Genomic DNA, 27,230 nt, shown 5'->3' on the forward strand with positions numbered 1-27,230 from the left:
TTTTAATTATAGTTATTATAATTTTAAAGTTATTAATTAATTAATTGTAATTTTAACAATAAAATGCCACGACGTCGTACGTTGACGGGTCGTAAAGAGCGTGATCGTAATCGATCATTAATGGGTGATGATCGGAAACGACGAAAACAAGATCAAGAAGATACATACATAGAATTATAAACACATTTACAATCCTTTTCATTGCTTAGTCGGGTATAAATTGCCTATTGTGTAGTTTTGTATAATAATTCCTGACATTTATTTTGAAAATTTTTCTGGAAGGAAGTTGGAATCTTCTAGTGCAGCCGGCACATAACGGTTTATATTAATATTTAAAAAAATATACTTCTAATAACCCAATAAAAAATCATTTAACATAATTTCTAAAATAAAATAGTTATGTTTTTAAACAATTTTATGACATTTTATACATCATTAAACATTTTACAAATAAATCAAAAAATATACCTACTAAAAATTTATATTAAAAAAAAAAAAAATTCTCATTTTACGATCCTTAAAAACATATGTAATTTTGGAACATAAAAACATAAGAATTCCTTATTTATTCACATATAATTTTTACCACGAAAGTATTAAAATATCAGTAAGGCTGATAGTATAAATTTGGTATTGAATAGTTTTGGATATTTAAAATGTTTTCGATTTTAGTGCTAGTATTAGTAGGAAAGGTGAGCGACAAAAAAAATTGCAAGCATTTTCCAAATCAGTCAGCCGGTTTCTGTAGCGTTTGGAGCAGGGATGCAAGTATTATTATAAAACAACATAAACAAGTGAAAACAAACAATTGACTGAGTTAATTGTTGAAATACCATGCATAGTCAGTGTTGATTTCTTTATCACATTACACATACAAACATGTGACACATACATAACTGATAATCAAGTATCGTACATATTATAAAATTTCCGCCTAATTAGCGCCCTCACGGGTAAACAGTGATGTTGACGAAAAAATGTTTCAAACAAAAGTTGTTTAATTTTTGATAAGGAACATTTTTTACATTTAAACTTTTGTTCTATCTCTAACGGTTTACAAGATGGGTCCTACGGAGCCAAGACCCAATTGACTTATGATGCTCATTTACGAACTTGACCTCACTTTTTACGTCCTGAGTACGCTGTAAAAATTTCAGCTCGATATCTTTTTTCGTTTTTGAGTTATCGTGTCCACAGACGGACGGACGGACAACCGGAAATGGACTAATTAGGTGATTTTATGAACACCTATGACAAAATTTTTTTCCTAGCATCATTATTTTTAAGCGTTACAAACTTGGTACTAAACTTAATATACTATGTATATTTCATATATACATAGTATAAAAATATAGTCAGTCAGTATATTTCTGTAACAGAGAATGTCAGTAGCCGATTAAAGGTGTCAACTCTAATGCGTGACTGACTCACCCGGTTACAGAAATATACTGACTGACAATATTTTTTATGATCATGATAATATTCTGCACCAATATACAAACTTTCAGATTTTAGAAAATATTTGCAAGTTTTTTGCAAAGTTAAAGCCGTCCCCGTGCCACATGCTAAAGAAACCGGCTGACTAACTACAAGCTATTTCTCCTAAAAAAAAACTTCAAAAAAATAAAAACTATTCCAAGACAAATTAATATACACTAAAAATTAAAAAAATAATTGCGTATTCTTCTGAATAACAAACAATAATCAAAATATTTTTTTGAGTTCTTCTAAGTAAAATGAAATAAAAAATATTAGACTACTTAAAAGCCAATGTTTTATGTTTACGAAAAAATGTTTCAAACAAAAGTTGTTTTATAAGGAAAATTTTTTACGTTTAAACTTTTTTTATATCTCTAACGGTTTAAAAGACGGGTTCTACGGACCCAAGATCCAATCGAATTATGTTGCTCACTTACCAACTTTTTACGCCCTGAGAACGCTATAAAAATTTAAGTCAGATATCTCCTTTCGTTTTTAGTTATCGTATCGACGGGCGGATAGACTGACGGAGAGGAAATGCACTAGTTAGGTGATTTTATAAACACCTATTGATAGCTGGGAGTTGCATCTGCGCTAACTGGCGCTAATAATTCGTACTAATTAAAACAGGAAGGAGACTTGTTTTCAGCAGTTCAAATTTAAATTACCAGAGGGAAATACTTGTACTTACCATTTTTAAAAGACAGTAAAATATTCAAATTTAAATCAGATAAATGCCGCCAAACTGGCGATAAAAATTAGTACTAATTAAAAAGAATGTGGACCCGTTTTCAGTATTTCCAATTTTGTCTACTAAGTTACTTACCATATATATTAATTTTAATCTTTTGCTCGTATCATAAATATTTCTAAGTGTTACAAACTTGGGACTGAAATTAGTATACCTTGATAAATATTTAATATATACAGAGTATAAGAAATGTTTTTATTAATTTTTAGTATAATATATTTGAAATAAATAGTTTTTAAAGAACCTATTTTTTGTTTAGTAAACACCCACAAATAAAACGTAGTTTGAATAGCTCAATAGGAGGTCATTTCATGGCTTTTTAGACATACCAAAATATGAATACTTTAATTGACTAATAACTATCTAAAAGGTTAACTAATTATGGGTTTGTTTTTAAAAAACTTAATGACTCTCTTAAATACTTTAGATTGGTTTTCAACTAGAACATATTAAATAGTTTATTTTTGACATATTTAATTACATCGAAGAAGGCTAAAACCCGTTTCAAAATTAATGGTACAATCACACTGTCGCAATGTACTATTATCCGGGATTTTATTAGCATCAAACACTTATACATTCATTTCTGGTAATCAAAAGACTTCAAACATACTCTTTTTTGATATCAATATTTTTCATGCAGGTCGGTTTTAATTAAAGATTTCCCTGACAAATTGTCGGGGTGATAAACTAATGGACTAAGAGCCAGCGCTTGCCAGACATACGTTAAAGTATAAAAGCTGAAATTTTTTTTGCGTATTCTCACTGATGTAGGGACCAATCTTTAGGGGCTACAAACCTTGACTAACGGTTCCTTCGGTAGGTAGCAGGTAATCAGGGGAGCAGTACCCGAGCTTTCTCACGTTAAAGTATAAAAGCTGAAATTCACACAGAGTGTTCAAATGACCATTTTAAGTCAATATTGAAAAAGACAGATCAATGCGAAGGAGCTAACACTCCCCCAGACGTGGTAGAAGGTCAAATGCAAAAATACACAATTATCTACATTTTCTTCCATGATTATGAACTTATTTCACTGCAAGAGTTATTTTATTATTTAAATATGTTCAGTATCACGTACTGAATGTAAAAGCACAAAATCCTTACAAAAATAAGCGGGGGAAGTGCCTCCATTTTAAGGAAAACCGTTTTAGGTTATATCTCCATAACCGTGCGCTTTAGACCAAAAATGGTAATAACTTTTATTAACGTATGTCTGGCAGGCGCTGGCTCCTACTCTATAAAAAGATACAAGTAAGAATAGCTCTTACGTATGTAAGTTTCGGCGGTAATAGACTAAAATGAGGCAAAATTAGAAGTAGGTTAAAATTGACTCCTAAGATTGTATTACATTGTTTCAACTCTACACAATTAAGTGAAGTACGCATGTTAATAAATTAATTACTTTCCGGCAAAATTTTGGTAAAGGTGATCATAAAATCTGTCCGCCCGCCAACAAGATATCTCAAAAGCGAAAAGAGATATCAAGCTGAAATTTTTGTAGCGTGCTCAGGGCGTAAAAAGTAAGGTCGTTGAGGTCGTAAATGAGAAACATATGTCAGTTGGATTAATGTCAGTTGGAGAAATTATTCCGCGTTGTATACAAAAAACCAGCAATGTATGTTGTATATTATTAAGGAAGATTCATCCCATTTATGGTCCCTTTGATAAAACTTCAAAAAAAAAAACTAACGTATTTGCTCATTGGAATTTTCTGAATCAAAATTCAGCTATTCCAAATTATTTCCACTTCGAGTAATTAGATAATAAAATAATTACGAAATAAAATGAAGCACTTAAAACGAAATAAAATGAAGCACTTATATTTTTTTTTGTTGAAACTGGGGTCATGTTATATTATAATGTTGATACGTTTATCCCGAGGGAAATAATATGTTTTGTATAGAATATATATATAATAAAATATATGATATAAAATAAAATATACAACAATATATTCAAATAACGTAGGGATTTGGAAAATAATCACCCTTATAAAACGATATATATAAGAATATTTTATATATAATTCGATATTATCTTCACCAACATAATATACAATGTGATAATTACGGAGCTACACACAAAATTGAGTAACTTTCAACGAAACTTTTATATTGTTCGAGAAAACCTTGTATGATCCATTCACTTCTCTTAAATCTTAAATGGACCCTTAATAGTCTAAGATCCCAATTAGGATCGACCTTCACCCATCTGTTTACCGAATGAAAGTTATTTTTTATGAAATATAAAATGTTAACAAATATTCCTGCAATGGGTTGCCTAAAAAAATGTGGTCAAGACTTTTAGTGAAAATATCAAGAGTAAAATTTTTCAGACTTGCATATCTAACGAATATTGATCTACTCGAAAGTAAAAGCCAAAAAGGAATATGCAGCAGCTATGCTGTCTGCCTCTTTTCGTTCACTATTTTCGCATTTATACAAATTGTGAATAGTAATTACGTTCATCTGTTAATTCATTGCCTCACATATATAAATAAAGATAATTTTATTGCAAATACGGTGCTATATGATTGTCCACAAAATATCAGTCAAAAAATAAAATTTACAAGCTTTCCAAGTTTTGATATTTTTATTAAAAGTTGTCTGGACCATATTTTTTAGGACAACCCACAACAGGGATATTTGTAAATATTTTACATTTCATAAAAAATAACTTTCATTCGGTAAACAGATGGGTGAAGGTCGACCTTAATTCGGATCTTGTACTATAAATGTGAAACTATTGACATCTATTATTAGTAAATCGGATATGGTATTTATTTATAGACCAATAGAACTACGGATTGTACGTGTTGTTGTTGGTTACAGGTCAGCAGTGGTTTTAATCTCTGGAGGGGGGTACTCACATAATAGACCTGCCTAGTCCAGTCGCACATGGAGAACCTGGAGACTGGAGGTATTAAACAAATTCGGCTGAAAATTTTGTTTTGCTTTCTTGCAAGCGATATAACTCGTAAATGGCGCACTTTAGAATACTGGTGTTATGAAACTTTTTGTTCCTTAGATATTTTTCTAGAATATCAAAAGAAAAAAAAAGTTTTTTCGAAAATATGCGAACAAATGCATAAAAAACGTTATTTTTGAATTGAATTTATTTGTTTGCAAATAATTGGTTTTTTATAAAATTGACCTCTAGCTTCTTGCTTCTTGATCTTGCAGCTGATACCTCAAAGAACAAAATTAGCTTTGGCACGTTTCATTCGTTCTAATAGTTTTTGCACAGTTCCATTTTAGTCTAGATGTCTGAAACAAAGTGATTGACTTTGAGCAGGCAAGTGAGTTTTTATGAAATCGCAATCTGCTTGACGAGAATCGAGGTTATAATCGTGGTTTAAAAAAGAAAACAACATCTCGTTATGTGGAATAAATCGTTATAATTGTTGTTAATATTGAATATGGTTATAGAGAACAAAATTGTTAAATAAAATTGATATTTCGCCCTCTTGTTTCCTGCAAGCGGTTTGCAATCGCATAAAAACTGAGACCGTGCGGCCTGCTTAAAGTCAATCGTTATTTCACTTACCTCCAGGCGTAGATTCCATTTGGTTTTGTTGGGTTTTCTAGAAGCACTTTCACACGTTTGCGACTTTCTCCTTTGTATCTACAATAATATTGTGCTTGGGCGAACGCCAAATCTGACTGAGAGTAAAGAGGAGAATTAGGACACAGGACGTAACTTTAGACGATTTTTATTTCATAGAGGATTCCTGTAGCAAACTTAATTATGAAAAGCCCATATCAGAAATTTTTTTTGTTGAATTTTGGCCGCATTTTTTTTCTTCGACCTCAGTGTGGCGGTTCTATGACAACTATTCGCCGGATGCAAATGGAATACTATTGAAAATAATAGGTTAAAAAAAGTATGTAGCAAATATTTAAAAATATTGATTAAACCTTTTTAGCCAACAATCCAACATAATTTTTGTTTCAATAATTATGTAAGTCGACCTACTTAGAATTAACACACTGTATTATTAAAGTTCAAGTCATTTGTCATTTACGGAAATAAGATTTTTATTTAAAACATTTTCTTATATAACATTTTTTCATACACAAAAGCTATATGGTTCGTTTTTTTTTTTTTTTTTGGTATCATGAGATTTTTTTCTGTTATCGCTTTCATATTTTTTATACTATATAATATACTATAGACTATATAAATAGTTTGTTTACCAACAGTATTGAATCATGTTTATTATCATATTTCATTTTCATATTATTCATATTCATACAATGATGTTTATATTTTAAAATTTGGCAAACTTCATCACATATTATAGTACAGGAGACGGTATAAGGTCGACCGTCACTCATCTGATAACCAGATGAGATATATTTTTTACTAGAGTGAGTATATCAGAAAATATGGCCGTGAAATATTTTATATTGACTATTTTTACAGAAATCTGTAACTTATGGTAATATCAAATTAAATTATTTTTAAATTATTATTATTATTTTTTTTTTTTTATTAATATATCTTTATAAACTAGCTAAAAGTATAACTTTGTAATGGCTCGCGAATGATATCATATAAAATATATATTTCTAAAATAAAATTATACTTCAATTATTGACAAATATTTTTTATTTAATTGTTTCTCAACAAACGTTAATTTCTTTAAAACATCAGGTTGTAAACCAGGATCCATGTTATTATCCGCTGTGAAAATATTCAATTCATTTTTTATTTTAAATTTATGAGAAATACAACAAAATCCATCTTCATAATTTGTAAATCAAACCAAAGACTATGACATACATTACATACTTCAAATTCAAATTCTTTTGAGCAATCTCGAAATTTTCTGACTACATTTTAAAATTAATATCATCTCGATAAAGGTATAATTCTTCTTGATCTTGTTTTCGTCGTTTCTGATCATCACACATTAATGATCGATTACGATAACGCTCTTTACGACCCGTCAACGTACGACGTCGTGTCATTTTATTGCTTTAATAACAATTAATTAATAACCTTAAAATTATAATAACTATAATTAAAATTTTTTCATTATTTGTATCAATATCACTTAATTTTTTTAGTTATTCTACTGTAGAACTGCAAAAATTAATTTTTATGTTTTGTTATTTCGTTTTTTGTATTTTTCATTATGACGTTTTTTATCACTTGAAAGAATCTACAGATGGCCACTCAATTAAAATTAATATTAAAATTAGCCAATTATATATACGCTATACAAAAATACAAATATACAAAAACCGAAGGCAGGTCAAAAATTTTGCAGTTTATCCCACTCCTCTTTTAACCATCTCTGATCAACATCTCAAAGTTTCATTAATTTTCGAATTATTTACACCTGAAACTACCCGTCGACTGGTCTAATACATTCGTGTCGAATTGATAATTTCGTTTTATGGAAAATGGTTAGTCGTTAGACACTTCGTAATTCATAATACATGACAAGGTTTTGCAAATGAAAACTTAAACTTCTTTGGTATTTACTTTGCATGTAAATGAATGGTAAGTATAATACAAATAGTAATAAAAGTGTAATTAGCTCACAAAAATTAACATGTTATAAGTAAAGATCGCAATGCATCGTGGGAGGTCATGTAAAATTGTTGCTAACAAATCGTAGTGGCAGCAGCGTGTCTCTGTAACTGTAAGTATAAATGTTTATTTAACATTTCATTACCTATTAAACAGCTAAGTAGATTTTCATATAAGTATATGGATAAATTTCTATTATTAGACTGGTCAATCTAAATTTTTCGAGCCATAGTCAAGATACAGCAAACCAATACATGTAAAAAGTCGTAAATTTTCCGTAGAATTCAATGCACTATTTTTTTACACTTTTAAATTACGGGATGACATTCAAAATGGCTGCCACAGTTGCTTGAAAACAGTTTTTTTAGATTTTTAAAAAAAATACGCTTTGTATAAAAAAAAAGTTTCGAACAAAAAATGCGTAACTTTTAATTTCGAATCGATCTAGCCCAGTTAGATGTCAAAAAATTAAAAATAAAAAATTTATTGAAAAAAAACTGTTAAAAATTGCATTTTTTTGAAACGCCCATATCTCTTTGAAAAAAATATTTTTTTAAACGACCCTTAGTGAAAAGTTTGTCCTTAATATGCCCAAGAAGGTCGTTTTTGCAAATTTGAAAAATATTGAACAGTTTGGGCAAAAATCGCTTTTATCGACCAAAAGCCATGTTTCTTTAAATTCCAATAGCTCATATACGCGTGCTTTTTTATAAACGTTTCTGTGCATAAAATTTTCTTTAATAGTTGCCTGAATATGTGCGGATATTGCGCGCTTGATTAATTGATCGATAACATGCGAAGATCGGTCGAAAAATCAGTTGTGAAACATTTTGAAACACTATATTATTTATTTTTCGAGCAACTTTGGCAGCCATTTTGAATGTCATCCCGTAATTTAAAAGTGTAAAAAAATAATGCATTGAATTCTACGGAAAATTTACGTCTTTTTACATGTAATGGTTTGCTGTATCTCGGTTACTAAAATTTAACGGTTACTTAAATTGTGCTCAAAATAGATAGACTAGACTATATTGATTATTGCTATACATATAAATTAAGGGTCTTTACACATAGAATAGACCGTGAGACAGTAAGGGTGCCTCGTTAAATTTTAAATTAATACACACTTGAAACTTTGTGAGTGGCTTCCTTTTGGCGAGTCTAAAAAACATGATAACGTTATGTTTAAGCGATCGGTTTGAAAAAATTTAGCCGGGAATTTGTCGGACATTATGACCCAGTTGACAACATTAATAATTTTGAAACAATAATATTTTGTCTGAAAAAACTACTAAATCGATGAGCTTAGCTTCCACCTCGAACATGCCGTACATAAGTAGTTTTGTTTTTGAATACATTAATGGTTCACTTTTGCTGAATTGTTAAAAATTATTAATGTTATCAAATGATCATATTATCTGACAAATTCTCTACCGCGTTTTTTCAGATCGATACCTTAAATATGCCATTATATTGGAGTAAATTTAAGCAAAAACAGACTGTTATGTAGATTAAAAGTTCGGGCAGCGAAACTTTGGGGTTTTTCTTTTCACATCAAAATAAGTATTTTTTGAAATTTTTAACTTTCGCGGAGTGGTGCAACATGTCAAAATGGCGTCAAAAATGGAATTTTTTTCAGAAATTTTATCATTTTTATTTTATATTCGCAAGAGGAGTTATCGGTGCATATCCAAATTTGGTAGGTTTGTAATCAATGTTAAGAACTACTCCTCGTATTTTTTTGGGTGGGTTTCGTCTCTTCCCCTCCCAGTTATATATATATGTATACATACATATGGTAAAACAGTTCATTTGACTATAACTTGAAATATATCGGATTGATTGTAATGAAACTAATATCAATAGTAGGGTTTATTACTAACAACTTTCGGTTAAAATTTTAGCGAAATCCGTTAAATAGTTCGTCCAAAATTTCCAATTTAGTGAATTGTTTAAAATGGCTGCCATTTTATGCCATTTTATCCTACAGGGTTTTTAAATTGTAGCATTTTTTATTATCTTTTGATTTTATAATGAGTGGCTTACCCTTAAAATGACTCCTTGATCCATATTTTTGCAAAAAACGGAAAATTTAACACTCTCTGGAAATAATTGTTTGGGGGGGGTGTATGGACTGGCTTTGGGGGATGTTTTTTGCTTTGGCTTCAGAAAACTATTTTTCAAAAAGGTCTGTACGGTTCAAAGCAAAATTTTTAAGTTTTAACCCCCGCGCTATTAGGGGAAAGCGGTGAATGGAATAAATGTATTTTAAAAGATTTTAAAAAGAGGTCAAAATAGTTTTAAATGCTAAAGTAACCCAAAACTTTAGATGTTTTTATTAATATAATCCTTTTTACAACATCCACCCCCTCCCTCTTCCGATATCATACTTTTTGCAAATTAAAAATTTTTAGGACGTATAAAGGGGTTTTTGGGGTCGCTGATCTCGGTCTCAATGGTTATGACCGACAGCAACAGAAAGTGAGTTGGACAAAATACCGTTCCGTGTGTTTTGGCCTTTAAGATATTACTCGTAGATATTGGTAAGGTATAGTAAGTAAGTATGTTCAGTACCTAAATATCATATAAAAAATGTATTTTTCATAATTATACATTCATTTATTCAAAGTATTAAATGCATGAATTTTCTATTAAGTATACTTACTTTACTTTGCATGTAAATTATCAATTACATTGTAATAGTCATAATATTCTTATTAGTTGTAAAACTATAATTTCTATTATTAAATAAAACTTTTCAATTTAGTAAAAATATTTTATTGACTTACAGGTTGTTTATAAATTAAAGTAACACGCTTCCAGCAATCACGTTTAATTTATTCAAAAAACCCCGACACAACTGCGATTCTAAAGAAAACTTACTTTTTCTGAAGACAAAGGGTCGTCGCGGCGGAGGAAAATATAAATTTGAATCTTTGCACGTTTGTTTAGTATAATTAGTTAACCTACTAGATACTAAACAAGACATTTTTACTACATACAGCATGAAGGAATGGAAGAAAAATTTGGGTATCTTATCGATCAATTAAGAGAGTTTTTATTAATTAAAAATACACTAAATAACATAGCATGATATGAGGATGGTATGTTATTTAGTGTATTTTTAATTAATTAATTACTCTCTTAATTGATCGATAAGATACCCAATTTTTTTTTGGATTTAATAATATGTATCGTTAATTACAACATACTAAAAATTTGGATCATTTTCTACTAATTTATTTTTTTCTATTACTGGTGAGGGAACTTCCTTAAGATATTTGTAATGCCCTTTCTTCCTAAAAATTTTAAAAACCCGATTGCGCTATAATAATAAAATCTCAAAGAAAGAAACAAGTCTAGTAGTTTACATAGCAACTTTAAGTAACGGGGTCCAATTTTGGAAATATTTGATCCGGTCTAGTTTTTTAAGGGACCTGACTGTTAAAGTCGCTATGTAAATAACTAGACTCGTTTCTTACATTTTAGTGCCCCGGCAACAATAAAAATTCTTGCATTCAACTAAACTTTTAAACCAATTTATAATTGCTAATTAAATTTATTCATTTAACCTAAATATATAAACATATCAAAGAGTTGTCTTTGATGGCTCCCGAGAAAAATCATTAATTGATGCGACTATAAGCGCAATTGGGTTTTTAATTTTCTTAGTTATTTATTATTATACCATGTATATATGAAATATACATAGTATATTAAGTTTAGTCCCAAGTTTGTAACGCTTAAAAATAATGATGCTAGGAAAAAAATTTTGCCATAGGTGTTCATAAAATCACCTAATTAGTCCATTTCCGGTTGTCTGTCCGTCCGTCTGTGGATACGATAACTCAAAAACGAAAAAAGATATCGAGCTGAAATTTTTACAGCGTACTCAGGACCCATCTTGTAAACCGTTAGAGATAGAAGAAAAGTTTAAATGTAAAAAATGTTCCTTATCAAAAATTAAACAACTTTTGTTTGAAACATTTTTTCGTAAACATCACTATTTACCCGTGAGGGCGCCAATTAGGCGAAAATTTTATAATATGTACAATACTTGATTATCATAGTTATGTATGTGTCACATGTTTGTATGTGTAATGTGATAAAGAAATCAACACTGACTATGCATGGCATTTCAACAATTAACTCAGTCAATTGTTTGTTTTCACTTGTTTATTATTTAATTATATATTTTAAATTAAATTTCTTAATCTACAACTTTATTTCAAGTATCAACAAAAATTTATCATTATGTTCCAAAACTTTTCGTAACGCGGTGTAACATAATTAAAAGTTCATATTTTGAATGTACTCAAATCTTTGAATAAATCAAGAAAAAGTGAAATACACACATAACTTATTTAAATTGGTACTTGATTTAAGTTGACTTAGCCAAGCCAAGAGTAGGTAGAAGAGAGAGGTAAAGAAGTAAAGAGTAAGTTGTAAGTTGTAAGTTGTGACCATACCGTGGTGATATATGTATATTTGTTCATTTATTTCCAAGAAATATATGAAATCTGATATTGTGTACTATGTGTGTTTTAATATAATTCTTGTTATTATTATTATTGTTGAAAAAGAAACATGACTATCTGAGTGTCTGTTACGTTGTATATAATACCTATTTACAGTCGGTCAGCCTTCTAGGTCTGTCGGACCTTTATATTTTGCGTTGTATATAAATACACATAGTATTTTAATTCAAATTAATGTTTATGTCCAACAAGAATCGTCTATCTTATGCTCTTTTATTTTTACCCGACTGTCAAGGAGTGGTTATGTTTTTCTCGCATATCTTGTATGTATGCATGTATCATCACTACATATTATAAAACAAAGTCGCTATGTCCCTATGTCCCTATGTCCCTATGTACGCTTAAATCTTTGAAACTACGCAACGGATTTTGATGCGGTTAGATAGAGAGATTCAAGAGGAAGGTTTTTATGTATAATACATCCATATTATAGTAGAGTAAGGGGTTGAAATAGGGGTTGAAAGGGATATGCTTCAAAAAATAAAAAAGTTGTGCATCGATTAAGCTCAAATATTGACACGATATACAACCAGCTTCAAAGATCTATTGTTTTTATCTACTTTTAACCTTCGGAGGGTAGAAAGGTGTAGCGAGAAAGTGGGAAGGAATTATCGAATATTTACAAATATACCTAAGTGGGGTATCAAATAAAAGAGCATGACGTGTACATTACAAAACTGTTATCCCACGCAAGGAAATGTGGAGGGAGGGGTGCAAGTGGGGTTGTTGCCCAGCAAAGCGGATAATTCACAGCTAGTTATACAATATTAAAGCTTTTTAAACCAATTTAAAAGATATCACGAAAGGCGACCTTCCACTTAAATTGAACAGTAAAGTGTTCAACTCTTGTATCATCCCAATTCTGCCTTACGAACTGCAGAGCAGTGCACTTACTGCACGTCACAGTCATAAGTTAAAAGTATGTCAACGTAAAATTGAAAGAAACATTTTAAAAATTCAGCTAAAACACAGGGTTTGTTGCGTAGACATAAGACAAACAACAAAAGTCAGAGACGCTGCGATGAGTGTTGGAGCTTTAAAGTTGCGTTGGGCGGGACACATTTTTAGACAAACCGCAAATAAATGGGCTAAAAGCTGTAAAATTTGGACACCGTATAACTGTATAAGGGAAAAAGGTCGACAATACAAACGTTGGAGCGACGATCTGATCGCCTTTTCAACGGCAACTGAGCAATGCTTTATAGAACTGTGCAAAACAGAGCAGAGTGGTATCAAAAGGGGGAGGCCTTTGTCCAATTATTGGGACAATAATGGGTTTATTATTATTATATAGTATAAGTACCTAAGACGGTTTTTTTAGCGTCGGGACACGAAAAAGACTTAAATAAAATTAATAATTTAAAAAAATCAAGAAACTCAACTCCGTTAAATAAAATTTGAAAAGAAAAAATAAATCCAGTAGTTTACATAGCGACTATAACATTCGGGAATCATTATTGGAAAGATTTGAGCCAGTCTAGATTTTAATGAGTCTCGACTGTTAAGGATGTATGAGCATGGTAGTGGGGGCACAAATTTAAAAATAGATATTTTCAATTTTGATGATAAATTTATATTATTACTTGACGATATAACACGAAAAGTAAGAATAAAATTTTTCGATATCTGGCTTAATTTTCAAAATATCGAAAATTGAAAATTTTGTTTAATTATTTAGCTTTCGATATTTCGAAAACCAAGACACATATCGAAAAATTTTGTTCTTATTTTTCGTCTACATTCATGAAGTTATAACAAAATTCATCATCAAAATTGAAAATAAGATAAAAATAATTTCAACCCTTAATCTACCCTGCTCTTACATCCCTTATATGGACGGTGACACTTAGTTTTTTTCTTTTCTAATTCCTTGCTAATATGTTTACTTTCTATTAAAAAGTTTTTTTTTGAATTTGTTTTCATTCATTCCAAATGAAAATTATCAAAAACTTCTAAAATATGTCGTTTTTTGAGATTCCTCCATAAGAGCCAATGTATTTTATATCGATTTTTAATGACTTTTTTCTTAAAAATTTGCACGGATACCTAAGCTGAAATTTTAACCACATATTCTTTGAGTAAAAGACTACCTTCAAACAAATTTTGAGCCTTTAAATCAAACATTGTTGTCATGCTCATACATCCTTAAAGTCGCTATTTAAATTATTGGACTCGTTTGTTTCTTTTTATATTTTATTTAACGCAGTCGGGTTTTTAATTTTTTTTTAATTATTTATTTTATACTCTGTATTGTCTGTATTCTGCATTCACCACTTGAATATGCATCTTTAATTTGTAGGTATAATGCTAACGCTTTTTTTTGTTCTATTTTAATTGACTTGTGGTATTTTTTTATATTATTATCAAGATGTTTCACTTTCATGTTTAATGCTCACGTCACGTCATTATTAACCTACCTTTATATAATAGGTATGTATGTTGGTTTTACAAAGTGATGATTTATTTCTACTGAAACTATTTTAAATGTATCAAATGTGTTTTCTAATCATTTTAACGTTTAGGGTCAAAGTTCACTCAATTAAATGCATTATTTCGTTGATATTTTTATACCATGTATATATGAAATATACATAGTATATTAAGTTTAGTCCCAAGTTTGTAACGCTAAAAAATAATGATGCTAAGAAAAAAATTTTGTCATAGGTGTTCACCTAATTAGTCCATTTCCGGCTGTCCGTCCGTCTGTGGACACGATAACTCAAAAACGAAAAAAGATATCGAGCTTTTTCATGTTTGTTTTCACTTGTTAAAATTTGTATTAATAATCAGCTGGAATAATAACTATCGATGAAAATAAATATTAATAAAAATATTAAATTAATGACCGCTTAATTATACCAAAGGTAAGTTATTATTTAAAAAAAATTTAATAAACTTTCACATATATATAATTTATTATATAATGCTTATTATAAAGTTATAAGATAATTCTGGAAAAAATCATCATTACATTTAAAAAAAAAAAAAACGATTACTTTTAAAATAATTTAAAACATAAAATGACTAATTTAATTTAATTTAATTTGAAATATTCGATAGTATTTAAGTAGTAATTAAGTACAATTATTTTGTAATTTTATAATAATTACTTGAGGGCATTTCAACAAACAGGAACAACTGTATAGTTTTTTAATCCGACATTAGATATTACTTCTTATACTTACCTATCCATAAAAATGCAGACAATGATGTTTAAATTATATAGTTAATGAATATTTCACAATGTAAAATCAAACTAAGATATTAACAAGTGAAAAAAAACAATTGACTGAGTTAATTGTTGAAATACCATGCATAGTCAGTGTTGATTTCTTTATCACATAACACATACAAACATGTGACACATACATAACTGATAATCAAGTATAGTACATATTATAAAATTTCCGCCTAATTGGCGCCTTCACGGGTAAACAGTGATGTATACGAAAAAATATTTCAAACAAAAGTTGTTTAATTTTTGATAAGGAACTTTTTTTACATTTCAACTTTTGTTCTATCTCTAACGGTTTACAAGATGGGTCCTACAGACCCAAGACCCCATTGACCTATGATGCTCATTTACGAACTTGACCTCACTTTTTACGTCCTGAGTACGCTGTAAAAATTTCAGCTCGATATCTCATTCGTTTTTGAGTTATCGTGTCCACAGACGGACGGACGGACGGACAACCGGAAATGGACTAATTAGGTGATTCTATGAACGCCTATGACAAAATTTTTTTCCTAGCATCATTATTTTTAAGCGTTACAAACTTGGGACTAAACTTAATATACTATGTATATTTCATATATACATGGTATAATTATGCAAATTACAAACGACTATTAACGAAGCCGTTTCGTCTTAATAGTACATCGGATTCAAAAAATTTAGAGAGATTTTTAATGGAAATTCAATGTACGATTATTAGTATTTTTCTGCCTTTACTTACCAGGGCCATCCTGTGTATGTGCATGTATACATATTCTTGAAATTTTAATTAGTGAATAATAATAATATTTTGAGACTTAAAATTTATTTAATTAAACTGCCTTGTGGACAATTATTGCATGATTTCATTACCTGAAATTTTTTTCTCTAATTAAACATACTGCAGTAATACAGAGAGTTCATATCAATTCAAAAAAACATATTTAAAACAAGAGAAAACAAACAATTGACTGAGTTAATTGTTGAAATACAATGCATAGTCAGTGTTGATTTCTTTATCACAAACACATACAAACATGTGACACATACATAACTGATAATCAAGTATGGTACATATTATAAAATTTCCGCCTAATTGGCGCCCTCACGGGTAAACAGTGATGTTTACGAAAAAATGTTTCAAACAAAAGTTGTTTAATTTTTGATAAGGAACATTTATATTTAAACTTTTGTTCTATCTCTAACGGTTTACAAGATGGGTCCTACGGACCCAAGACCCAATTGACCTATGATGCTCATTTACGAACTTGACCTCATCTAAATCGACGCGTTTTCACTCAAAACAATAATCACATCCAGGTAAAATGTTATAAGTTTGAAATGAACACACTGTGTATGTGTTTGTATGTATTTTTAGTTGATAAGAGAAATATATTTCATACTTATTTAATATAATATAATAATATATATTTATTATACTTATTATTATTTATTGATATTATTTTGTGTGAATTAGGACATAAATTATACATGGCTTAGTTTTAACTATTGCAAAATATAATATATTATTGTAGAGTATATTTACTTTACCATTTTATTTTTTAATTACTTTAGCTACCTGATTAATTTATATATATTTTTACACAAAATCATTTAATACGTACGTCTTTGTTATTTTTACTTTAAACCAGGGTTCGAGGATATATATCATGATATATATCCGATATATATCATGATATATATCCGATATATATCCCGTGAATTTTAAAAAATTTAATATTATTTAGTAATTTTTGACGTTTGTTACCGTATTTCTACTTCTCAAATTTTGATGGCATTGGAGTAGAGTTAAAACCTACTAATACTAAGCTCAAATCGTGTCGTGTCAGAAAAAGTTCGTTGCTAAAGAGTAAGTTTAAGTAAGATAGCTGCAGTCAAACCAAGCACAATTATGAAACGACGTTTTTTTAATTTTTTATTTGATAATTAACAGTTTATTACGAATGACTGATGACTGATTTGATAATTAAAAGACTGATTATACTCTAGAGTTATTATTTGTAATGTTTATTGTTTTGTTGCCTAAGTGTAGGTATGACCATTGACTGATAACAATTTATAAAATTGTTTTTTGTTTTAAAGTTGATTTTTCTTTATAAAAATTTTATTATTTTTAATTGATTTTGCCTGATCTAGAAGAATATTTTATGTTTTGATTTCATTTGTCTGATTTGAAGTGCCTAAGTAAATAAAACCTTTAAAACATTTTAGTTTTTTTTAATATCAAAATTTTGATATATATCGGATATATATCGGATATATATAAAAAATATCCGATATTTTGATATTTATAATAAATATCGGATATTTTCGAACCCTGCTTTAATATAAACATTAGTTTTTACAAGGATTTCGTATCTAATTGTATAATGTCTCATCCAAACTTTCTATAGTGTTGATTATTTTAATTACTATAATATGTGGAATATTTTAATTGTGAAACTTCTATTTGAAAATTTTAAATGGTAGACCCTATTATCTGCCGTTAATACTCTTCGATCGACACCTCAACAAAGTCGAAATCATTTTTGTTCGCAGATATCGATCACGAAAAAGTACACACACACAAGTTGAAAATTTCGATTTCGAAAATCGAACCCATTATAATTACTTTCTATACTAGGAAATGAACAAATTGATCCAAAATGAAAAATACATAAAATAATTGTTGGACAACTATTATACTTCAGTAATTGAGGCTTAAACCACGAAATTTGTTCCTATAGCTACGATTGACCTGCAAATTTGGGATTAAGCTTTGTTCACCTTCTAGATCAAAAGTTATATGGTGCCTGGTGGGAGGTTGGTAATAACCCCTTCGCAGGGGTGGTAAAATATATGCTAAAAATGGCAACGGGAATCGACAGAGCGATGAAGCTCAAGCAAAAAGAATCATATAAGTATATTTCGAAAAGTCAGTACTTTCCGAGTTATTGGCGATAGAAATTCGAAGTATTTAGCATTAAATAAATAAAAGATTTTTCGTTTTTTGAAAAAAGTATATTACACAATTTTTAAAGTACTATAAAAAACCTTGAAAATGAAAAGAGTTTCAAGTCATTTGCACAAAAATTAACGGAGTTAATATAATAAAAATTTAGCTCCTTTTCCCCAAAATATTTAACCTTCTCAACTTTTTTTTTGTAACTTCATTATTTTTCAAGTTATTTAACGATAAAGATATTTTGTTTGTCTTTTTCGAAAATTATTTTTGCATTTAAATTCCAATATTTCAAAAAATATATATCCGAAACGTAGTTAATTCATCAGCTTTTATTTTATTTTTATATTAAATATATGAGCCTAAATGGCCGAGCGGTCTAAGCTCTAAGCTCTTTCGCTCTAAGATCGGTCTAAGTCTTTGACCGGTTGACCACTTAAACTGCTATCAAATGCAAGACGTACTTCACCTTTTCTTAATTTCAATAAAGAAAGAAATTTCCGGAATTCAGCCATCTTAAAATGCTTGTATATTATTTGGTGATTTGTTAAAATGGTAGATGAAGACTGAGAGATAGCCCTGAACGATTTCTTCGTTGAAGCTTTTTAGGAAACTAGTAAATATGTCAAGACAAGTTTAAGTGGAGTAAAATATGAGGATTCAACGCTTGCTAATCAACTCTCAAATTGTACTTCTAACTTTACACCAAAAAAGGGTGCCGAAACGATTTTATGAATTATACTGATTCATGTATTCATTCATTGCCTTTATACGGCCTGGATGTAGCCAATGGATTGTAATGATACAAAACTTTAAATTTCGACAATCTTATCATTAGTCCAATGCAGCTACGTAAATCGAAGAGGGATGTCCCAAAAGATTGTGACACTAGATTTTTTAATTTTTTCATTTAATAGGGACTTATTTGGAGACGTTAATTCTGATTTTGCGTATTCTGGAAATTAACCCTTTTCCGAAAGCCGCCATCTCGGAAAATGATTTTTGTTGCGTTTTGGCCTATATATTTCATTTTGTTCATTGATTTTGCTCTCGTTAGAATTGTCTGCGTTTTATCTTCAAACTCATTTGTACACTCTACGATAGATAGAAAAATAATTATGCGTGTTCAAAGTCAAAAATTTTTTTGTGAGTTTCTTTTGTAACGGTTTTTTTGCAAATAGTTTTTTATAGTGTGTTTTTGTTTTTATAGCGTGCTTAGGACGTAAAACGTAAAAAGTGAGGTCGAGGCCGTCAATGAACAACATAGGTCAATTGGCCTTGGATCCACAGGACCCACATTATAAGCCGTTAGAGGTAGAACAAAAGCTTTAATGTGAAAAATGTTCCTTGTAAAAAAAATAACAACTTTTGTTTGCAACGTTTTTTTGGGAACATCACTGTTAACCCGTGAGAACCGAAAATAGCACGCTATACGCAAAGTCAGATATAAAGTCTTCAAACAAGCTTTTTTAAAATTACATTTTTTTCAAGTGCTTCAAAAATTTTAGTGCAAAATACATAATATAAGTATCCTACCTAATATTTTTTCTCAAAAACGCTCTTCTTCTAGCTTTTATACTATTTGTCCATCACCATAAAATACTAAAAAAAAAACCCAAATTTTGCGATTAAAATTATCGTAAATATATCCAGAATATATTGTTTTTTTGTTTTATCTACATAATAAATTATAAACAAATAAAAATCTACATGTATAACAAGTGAAAACAAACAATTAACTGAGTTAATTGTTGAAATACCATGCATAGTCAGTGTTGATTTATTTATCACATTACACATACAAACATGTGACACATACATAACTGATAATCAAGTATAGTACATATTATAAAATTTCCGCCTTATTGGCGGAAGTGATGTTTACGAAAAAATGTTTCAAACAAAAGTTGTTCAATTTTTGATAAGAAACATTTTTTACATTTAAACTTTTGTTCTATCCCTAACGGTTTACAAGATGGGTCCTACGGACCCAAGACCCAATTGACCTATGATGCTCATTTACGAACTTGACCTCAGTTTTTACGTCCTGAGTACGCTGTAAAAATTTCAGCTCGATATCTTTTTTCATTTTTTTTGGGTTATCATGTCCACAGACGGACGGACGGACGGACAACCGGAAATGGACTAATTAGGTGATTTTATGAACACCTATGACAAAATTTTTTTCCTAGCATCATTATTTTTAAGCGTTACAAACTTGGGACTAAACTTAATATACTATGTATATTTCATATATGCATGGTATAAAAAAAAAACCTTATAATGAATGACAAATATCCGCTAGTAAAAATAAAACAACCTAAAGTAAAATAAAAACATATAGGGAAGAAACAGAAAACTAAAGAGAACATAAAGAAAAATATCTAACATAGTATTTGTGTGTTGTATGGAATATATCTTATTTTATATTTCCCAAAACAATAGTTCGCGAAAATCGAACGATATAAATTGAATGTGACCAATAAATGAGTATCCAGAGACCAATATTGTTGTTTAGCTTTATATAATACAGAGTGAACAAAAAAATGCAAGTAGGTATGGGAAGTAAAAATTGATTGGCTAATGCATTGTCAATTGAATATTTTAAGGGATACTTAAATGAGGAAATAACTAAATTTAATAAATATATATATGAAAGTTGAGTATGGTAATATTGTTGAGTATATAGTTGAATAGGTATGGTAATAAAAATACAAACAAGTTTTTAAAAAGAAAGAAATTTTTCCAACTTTTGCTGTACTTGAAGCAGAATAAATTATAAATTAAAATGAATAAACCTGTGACAGAAAAATCAAATTTTATGAAATGAAAATATGCAAAATCTAAAACGAACAAAAAAAAATTTTAACAAAAAGAAAACCGACTTCATAAGAAAAACTTTTCTAAAACAAATTAATATGCACTAAAAACGATAATATAATATAGGTAATACAGGTAAAATTATTGTTTTTTTCGGAATCGGTGTCAGCCAAGGAAACAACTTGACAGAACAGCTTGCTACATTAGCTTGGCTGACACCGACTCCAAACATAACAATAATTGTAACTACATTATTATATCGTTATTTTTTTACATTTTAGTGCATATTATTTTCTTTTGGAATAGTTTTTTTTTAAGTCGGTTTTTTTTGTCACTAAAAAATGAATCACCGGAATCGGTTGGCTTAACTTATATATACAGTCTTCAAAGTATCATTATTTTAAAATAGCAAAAGTTATATTTTTGCAACGAAATTAAAAGAAAAACTTGATCCAAATTGATGGATGATTTTTTTAACGTCCCAATATAGAAACATATTTTTACGTTTCATGGTCAGGACAAGGCATTAGCACCAATTATGAGAAGAAGTATGTTTGTGTTGAAATGCAGAAAAGCATTTCATAACATTCGGTCGAGTCTTTTCCAGTCGGTCGAGTTTTTATTTTATTTTTTCTTGATCGATATCGCACGACTAAAAAAATGATATCGGCTTTGTTGAGACGTCGATCGAAGCGTATTAACGGTGATCATATTGCGATCATAAAGAATTTCATAACGTTCGATCGAGTTGTTTCGAGTCAGTCGAGCTATTTATTATTATTTCCCAAGGGAAGTTAATGTAATGGAGCCGATTTGGAAAATCTCCATTTTAACGTATTTCCACGATTTCAAGGCCTGAACTTTTTCAATGTGATGTCTGTGTGCGTGTGTGTGTACGTATGTGCGTATGTTCATTTGTATTTTTCGCCTCGATTATCTCGCGAACCAGTTGTGATCGAGAGATTGATCGATCGAGAAGGTGTTTAACGAAGAACCATTTTTCTATTATAACTAAACTCAAACGTAATCAAATTTAAAAAAATAATCTTAAAATTTATATAAATTTAAAATTTACTCTCAGGAATAGTTAATTTCAGGAATTGAACGGTACGCTTTCTCTTTTAGAAAGCCCTCTGCAATTGAAATTCAAAGTGGGCTTCTATTATTTTTATTATTATGTGGTTCCAACACCAAATAAAATAATCGGTTACTGAACAATTTGTAAATCCTATCTGTTTCTCTTCATTTACTTGATTCGGCATTCTTTACATTGATCATTAAAATAGACAAAGTGCCCTTAAAAACTCAACGAGCGCAATAGCCCAATCGAATAGATCTCTTTCTGTGTACAATTTTTTCTGTTTCGAAATCGCTATATAAACATTTTTTTCAATAAGTATGGCAAAAGTCGAACAACTCGAGGAAAGCAAGTTTTGAGAAACGGAAAAGCACGTGTGCAATACTTTTATGTAGTGAATTCATGAAGAATAGTGCAGTATCGATTCTACAACACCTTAGATCGCTATCATAAACTAATAATAAGGCAAATAAGGAACAGTTTCATCAATAAATGTGTATAGCCTTGCTCATTCATTTATTAATGGAGTCTGTGGATTATAAAACTTCTTTAAAGTTACAGATGTCTGCTTTAAATTTATATATTGACAAAAGTTCAATGCTTTCTCTCATTTCGAAGGAAATGGCACATTTGACGGTCTTGTGTGTGTACATTTGAGTTGGAACCCTCTACTTGTAATAAAACTTGTCCAGGGTTTTAATAGACAACGAACTTAAGAGAGCTCGCTAATTTCGCTTTGTTTTAGACGCTTTTTTCAAACTTGAGTTTGACACTCATGGTCAAATACTTGGATTAACTTGAATTCTGGATCTGATTCCTTCTGTCTTTCAGACGAGAAAGTAACTGGTAATTTTGCAGACTCTCTCGTTACTCAGTATGTCATGCAGCAGAGTGAATACGCCGGAAAAAAATGTCGATAGTGGATAAGATGGGAAACAGCGTTGAATTTAATGAAACTTTTTGTAACGTGTTAATAGGACCCCAATTTTAAACATTCAGTCAACTCAACCTAGTCATAGAAGGGCATATGTAGCCCAAAATTTATTTGAAATGCTTATTTTGGCTTAAAATTGCCATCTAGTAGGTATTTTTGGTATCTGAATATGAATCCGAAGTCAGATTACACGGATTCTGTCACCGTATGCCGCAAACTATGCCATTTTTGATTGTAAATTCCACTTTTTAGTACAAAAACGGCAAACTAAGTATTTATCGTCCAAACCGTGCTCTAGAGGGTATTTTTGGTCACTGGTTTGGTGACATGGTTACGATGTGTTACATCTTCCGAAAATCATGCCATCTTTGGCCAAGAATTTCACTTTTTTGACACAAAAACGGCACACAAAAAAACACGCACACAGTATTTTTTTGACAAGTAAAATTAAAAATTGACGTTGGCATTAAAGGCATTAAATATGAACTTTACATTTACACAATTATATCAAGGTATTAGTAGTTTCTAGAGACTATGCTCAGGAAAAAATATTTAATTTTTAGTTACTGGCAAAAATGGTCGACTTCGGATGTGTAATCCGCGAACAAAAATACCCTCTATAGGACGGTTTGGACGATAAATATTTAGTTTTCCTTTTTTTACTAAAACGTGGAATTAACGATAAAAAATGACACAGAAAAATGACAAATTGGGGCCCTTTAAACTAGCTACAAAAAGTTTCATTAAAATCAGTGTTGTTTCCCAACTTTTCCAATCCTTCCTGGGTTAATAACTGTACTAATGATCGTACGAACGAGTAGTGGCTCTTAAACCTCCTTTTATTGAATATTGTCAAATTCAAAACGATCCTACCTCCAATCATTTATAAGCAACCTATACCATGCACAAAAACGTACACACAATAAACAAACAAATAAGAGTGAAAGATTGCGAGACAATTATTTTCAATCGAACGGATATTTTTAAAGTTATAACGCTTTTACAAATGACAACAACAATACACTACAAGACGGTTTTTCATCGAAAATAATCTTTTTCTATCAAATTGTAACGATACTTCGGGGACATTGTTTTATGTTTTTTAAAATAAATTCAATACAGTTTGGTGGTTACCTCACTTTGTTTAAAAAAAATGTGATCATCATAGAACGATTCACTTTGCCATTCACACCAACCACTATCGATTTTAAATAAATCCATCCAATCTGTTTTTTCATTTAATGCAAGATGATATTACTTTTCAAAAAAGTATCAGTAATTAGTGTGACAAAATTATCCATGCAAGAGGTGCCGTGTTAGTAAATTTTTCATACTGCTAATAACGGTCTTTAAGCTGAATAACTATTTTTATTGAACTGTTATGACTAAGGAATATCTCAGTAAAGATACCAACTAATACAATATATTTTTATTATGTAAGGCATGTTCAAATTTTTGGATCGTGCGTTTATATTTATATGTAAAATTAAAGTATATGATATCAAATTTCCAATTTCATTTTATGATTTCGTCGTTTTTTTGTGATTCAATATCATTATTTGTAATATAAACGAAATTGTTTGTTGAAATGTTTGTGTTTGTGTTGGGATCAGTAATGTTACAAACGATACATACTCACTCACTCACTCTTGATTTCAATTTTATTTAACAAATAAATGTTGAAATACTATTGTAATATGATATCCTTTGATTTGATTATAAACAAAATAAAAAAACAAAAACATAAAAAACACCATACTGACAATTTTAAACGACCTGGTCCAAATGCCTAAAATTTGTAAAATTACATATCAGAGGAAAAAGGTCTGGAATTATTAATAATTGTATGTCCGGATTTAATGATAATATGATAATGTTTATAAATTGTATTATGTAGTTAGTTAAAAATTTTTATTAGTATTATTTAAAAAACATAATGCTTTAATTAGCCTTTTTACTCAGAAGATGAAAAAAAAAGAACCGCTAGATATCAACACTAGGGGGGGGGGTACAAATATATCTTGCCATCTAGAGGATCTTTTTTTAATCTTCAGAGGAACAAGGCTAATTTAAAGTGTAGGTGTAAAGTATATTCTTTTTTTTAATAGTGTACAGTATCTTCAATTTAAAAACTTGGTTTGTGGTCAAATTCCCTTAAATGGTTCGCAAAAGTTCGTTTTTCGATTTTGTTAGGATCTTATATGTTTTTCTTTACGAATATACCAGATTTTTTTCATTGCATCTGTCTTCTGCTTGTTATTATCGACACAATAATCAATTTTATATATCTACACTGTAACTTATTATACTTCCGTGAAAATGTTACACCCACAATACTAACTATTATAATAATTTTATTTTCAAGTTTATGAATGATTTTGTTTAAAGCAGGGTTCGAAAATATCCGATATTTATTATAAATATCAAAATATCGGATATTTTTGATATATATCCGATATATATCAAAATTTTGATATTTAAAAAAACTAAAATGTTTTAAAGGTTTTATTTACTTAGGCACTTCAAATCAGACAAATGAAACCAAAACATAAAATATTCTTCTAGATCAGGCAAAATCAATTAAAAATAATAAAATTTTTATAAAGAAAAATCAACTTTAAAACAAAAAACAATTTTATAAATTGTTATCAGTCAATGGTCATACCTACACTTAGGCAACAAAACAATAAACATTACAAATAATAACTCTAGAGCAGGGCTTCTTAAACTTTTGTAATTCACGACCCCATTTATGATTGCGAGTTTCTTGACGACCCCATACAAATATAAAAGAAAAATAAATTAATATTTTTTGATGATTTATTTATTAGGTAACAATATACATATACATATGAAAATATATAAGGTTTGAATTCGTTTTGAAACATACAAAAATCTAAAATTAAAAATTGCACAAAATATTTTATTTATTATAGTTGCAAAAATAAAAGTGGATTCTGACCATCTTAATTCTCTCGTATATATTCAAGTAGTTGCGTGGTAAGTATTAAGTATAAGTTAAAAATTTAATGAGATGGATGTGCCTGTTTTTTATTTCATAACAAATCAAATCTTGGTGGAATGTTTGAAACTGCTGGACGTAAGACCTTTTCAACATTTTTTATCGCTGAACGATATTGGGATTTAATATGTGTTAAAGCTGTTTCTTCAGCAATAATACCTAGAAATTTTGTTGATAATTATTTCTCGGGATTATTTCGGCTTTTAGAGATTGACAAAAATAAATTTATATATTTTATTAATTCCAATAACATTTCATAATTCATAGTAAATGTTATTCAAGTTATTATAATACTCTTAATAGAAATGCAGGTACAAACAATCTTTCCGAACTAGAAGATTTTATGATATATATTTATCTACGATAATTGTTATTTTATCTTTATAACAATAATTTATAATAAGTTAAAAAATATTTTCTGTTAAATTGTATTTTTACCTCTCGCGACCCCAAAATTTTGCTACACGACCCCAAATGGGGTCGCGACCCATAGTTTAAGAAGCCCTGCTCTAGAGTATAATCAGTCTTTTAATTATCAAATCAGTCATCAGTCATTCGTAATAAACTGTTAATTATCAAAAAAAAAATTAAAAAAACGTCGTTTCATAATTGTGCTTGGTTTGACTGCAGCTATCTTACTTAAACTTACTCTTTAGCAACGAACTTTTTCTGACACGACACGATTTGAGCTTAGTATTAGTAGGTTTTAACTCTACTCCAATGCCATCAAAATTTGAGAAGTAGAAATACGGTAACAAACGTCAAAAATTACTAAATAATATTAAATTTTTTTAAAATCATTTTTGTATTGATATATATCATAAAAATTCACGTGATATATATCGGATATATATCGTATATATATCATGATATATATCCATTGATACT

General features: G+C 29.4%; 1 long non-coding RNA gene across 1 annotated transcript in view; it reads left to right on the forward strand.

Annotated features, from left to right (window-relative positions):
* LOC123304968 overlaps positions 1-27,230 on the forward strand; it is a 280,223-nt gene that overhangs the window by 46,729 nt on the left and 206,264 nt on the right. The window lies entirely within an intron of this gene.

This window comes from Chrysoperla carnea, chromosome 1 (assembly GCF_905475395.1).
Source record: "Chrysoperla carnea chromosome 1, inChrCarn1.1, whole genome shotgun sequence".
In the NCBI taxonomy this organism is placed as follows: domain Eukaryota; kingdom Metazoa; phylum Arthropoda; class Insecta; order Neuroptera; family Chrysopidae; genus Chrysoperla; species Chrysoperla carnea.